The following is a 3,225-nucleotide window of genomic DNA, read 5'->3' as shown; positions in this document are numbered from 1 at the left end:
TCTTTCAATCATAGTAGCCAGTGCTTTGAGGCAAAGATAAATTCAAATGGAGCTAAGGGAGAAGGAGCTAGTTGTTTAGAAGTAAACAAAAGAATAAGTAAAACACTGTACCACCACAATGAAAATGAATTCAGGTTTTTAAACTTCCTCTGTTTTGTGCACTGAATTACATACATCCATCTTATCCTTAACCACAGTTTCTGTTTCAGTTTAGTCCTTCTGAGCCATGATGGGGTGCTATTAACCAAAAAAAATGATGTAGCAGTGTCAACGCTGAAAAATGAAGCTGTTTATTCTCCCTAACCCCCACCCATTTAATATCGGGTTTGAAGTCAACCTAAAGGGTCACCCTACCAATGGCATTCCTTCACTTGTCCCTCCTTACTGGGCTCTAACTTATCATCAGACCCAGAGACTTCGTGCTGCCTTTTGCCTTATAAAATCTTTACAATATGAAAATGACTTTGAATGGTTAGCTTGGATTAATCTATTCAACTTGGATCCCTGAAGGCAGAAGTCCCATTTCACTGAAGAGGATGTAATCCACAGCTTTCCCAGCCAACCTTCACTCTTTCCAAGATAGCCATGCCACCCTCTAACACTAAAAGGGTCTTGGTGACAAGGTTCAGAAATGCTTAGAGGACACGTGTGCTTATTTCTCTTCTCTTGTTTAACAAATATTCACTTGCCAGGCACTAGGCTCTAAGGAGAGAGTTGAGAACAGATTGACAAAGTCAAGCTGGCCTGTAGTCCCAGCTACTTGGGAGGCTGAGGTGGGAGGATCACGTAAGCCCAGGAGTTCCAGGTTACAGTGAACAATGACTACGCCACTGCACTCCAGCCTGGGTGACAAAGTGAGAACCCGTCTCTAAAAAAAGAGACTGACAAAGTCTTTTGCTCATGGAGTTTATATTCTAGTGGGGCAGAGGGGCTCAGACCACAAACAAATAACTAAATGCACAATGTAATTAATGAATGCTGCTTTGGGCATGTAACAACTACCTCTCTTGGGACCTACCTGGGCAGAGGAAAAGGCCATTTCCAGCCTATTCTAGTAACCCACTTAAAGGAATACCAACACATTACAGAATGTTAACTGTAGATCCCAAGGTGTTGCTTTTAAGGGCCAGACCACACGTGTCCAGATGTCTCCCTGGCAGGCAGACTGGAGAAACGGGCTGGCATGCATAAACATGCCAGTAGCCAGGGAGAACAGCATGCCCCACTAGCTGCTGGTAGCTAGGGCATTGAAGCTGAGGATTGAAGCCTGGGTACTAGCTGGGCCTTATCAATGGAGAGTGAAAAATTCCAGAGGACTTGAAAAGGAGAGCCTTTTGCAGAGAAGCAAAGGTATCACGACTTAAAATTTGATGCTTCAATTTTGCTCTCATTTCTACAGTGGCAGATAACACAAGCCAGGCAACACTCATTTGTACATTGCAGAAACTTGATGTACTAAGGCTCCCACCTGAGATTGTTGTCTATTTTATAGACCAATTCACACGTCTAAAAATCCAACTAGGCTATAAAGAACATAATAACACGCTTGCCATGGTTTTCTCTGCCGACACATTGTTCAGCATAATCAATGAGAGCTTTGACCAATCAATCTGAATCTCCTTAAGCAAAAGGCCCATCTTTTCTTTTAAACTACAGCCGGAGCTGGGCGCGGTGGCTCACGCCTGTAATCACAGCACTTTGGGAGGCCGAGGTGGGAGGATCACGAGGTCAGGAGATGGCGATCATCCTGGCTAACACGGTGAAACCCCGTCTCTACATTTTTAGTAGAGTATTTTTATCAAAAAAATTAGTCGGGCATGGCGGCGGGCGCCTGTAGACCCAGCTACTTGGGAGGCTGAGGCAGGAGAGTGGCGTGAATCTGGAAGGCGGAGCTTGCAGTGAGCCGAGACCACGTCACTGCACTCTAGCCTGGGCGACAGAGCGAGACTCTGTCCAAAAAAACAAAACAAACAAACAAACAAAAACTAAAGCTGGGTATTATAACGGAAACTTGAGAAAGAAAAGTGACCAATTTTAGTTGATGCAAGTAATCTCACTTATCCTATTATTTCTGCATAGCAAGATACTATAACCCATGACTGTCAAACCTGAGACAGCTGAAGAGCCCAGAAAAAAAGATGAGAAGAAAACAGAATTGAAAAATAATTCAGAATGACGGAGGCTATCTGCAGCATTAAGGGCAAAGGCGGGTATAAGAAGAAAAGGGAGACAGAATAAAAGATAAACCAAAAAATTGAAACAAAAATACAAGGGAATTCAAACATTTACACCAGAATATAAGGGAATACCCTGGAATCTGAACATCTCTTCAGGCGAGAATGTGTGTCAATACAAGTGCTTGGCACATTGTTTTCTTTCCCCCTTTCTTTTTACTCAGTTTACCCAGTTTTAAAACTGATTTTTAAAAATACATCTTTAAAAGAACATCTTTTGTTAAGTGACTCAAACTCGATACATTCCTTGGATTACTAAGGAGGTTAAGGTCACATTTGGTGAAAAAGGGGCTTATCTCCTCTTTCTTCACATACAGGTCATCGAATACTTTTAAAAGCATTTTCCATCATGAATGAGGGGAAATGGAAGAAAACAGGTGGCGACAATTAGTTGCATTTTCCAAATGGACAGAATGAGCCTCCGGAGGGTACACGAGGTCACCAGCGTGAGCCCGCGGTGAAACTGGAGGCGTATTTATAGCTGGCTGACCTCAGTCCTGTTGGGCCCTCGTCGCTCCTTATCTTATGCCGCTGGAATTCGCGGGCTCGCAGATCACAGGGGCCCGGGCGCGCCGGGCCTGGCGCTCCCGAATCGATGAGGAAAGCCGCTCTCCCCGGCAGATCTTCCCGGCCGGGGCGCCTCCATCACCCTGCCCGCGCCTCGGCACGCTGGCAAGGAGCCCAGGAAGAGACGCCGGGAGCGGTGGGTGGGCGAGGAACAAATCCAATGTGACTACATTTTTCTTTGTCGCAACTACTACGACCTGGCCATCCCCCACCTTGGTGACTTGGTGCCTTCCCAGCGACTTGCTTATTTCACGCCAGCTGACTGGCGTTCACTGCAGTGTGAGTGTCGGCCGGAGGAGGGGTCCACGCGAAGGAGCCCACAAGAGTCCGGCTCTTGAGGGGTCCACGCGGAGGAGCCCACAAGAGCCGGGCTCTCCGGCCCCGAAGGCCGGAGCGGGCATCCCGGGCGCCAATGGCCGCAGGG

General features: G+C 46.6%; 1 protein-coding gene across 1 annotated transcript in view; it reads left to right on the top strand.

Annotated features, from left to right (window-relative positions):
• The first annotated feature begins 2,759 nt into the window (after window positions 1-2,759).
• Window positions 2,760-3,225, top strand: part of BMPR1A (bone morphogenetic protein receptor, type IA) — a 164,490-nt gene continuing 164,024 nt past the window's right edge. Inside the window, exon 1 of the mRNA XM_011950407.1 lies at window positions 2,760-2,937. The gene's annotated coding sequence lies outside the window, so the exon portion shown is untranslated. The remainder of the gene's footprint in view (window positions 2,938-3,225) is intronic.

Source organism: Colobus angolensis, unplaced genomic scaffold (assembly GCF_000951035.1).
Source record: "Colobus angolensis palliatus isolate OR3802 unplaced genomic scaffold, Cang.pa_1.0 Scaffold307, whole genome shotgun sequence".
Lineage (NCBI taxonomy): Eukaryota > Metazoa > Chordata > Mammalia > Primates > Cercopithecidae > Colobus > Colobus angolensis.
Note: the sequence above shows the minus strand (reverse complement) of the source record. Positions and strands in the feature narration are given on the sequence as shown.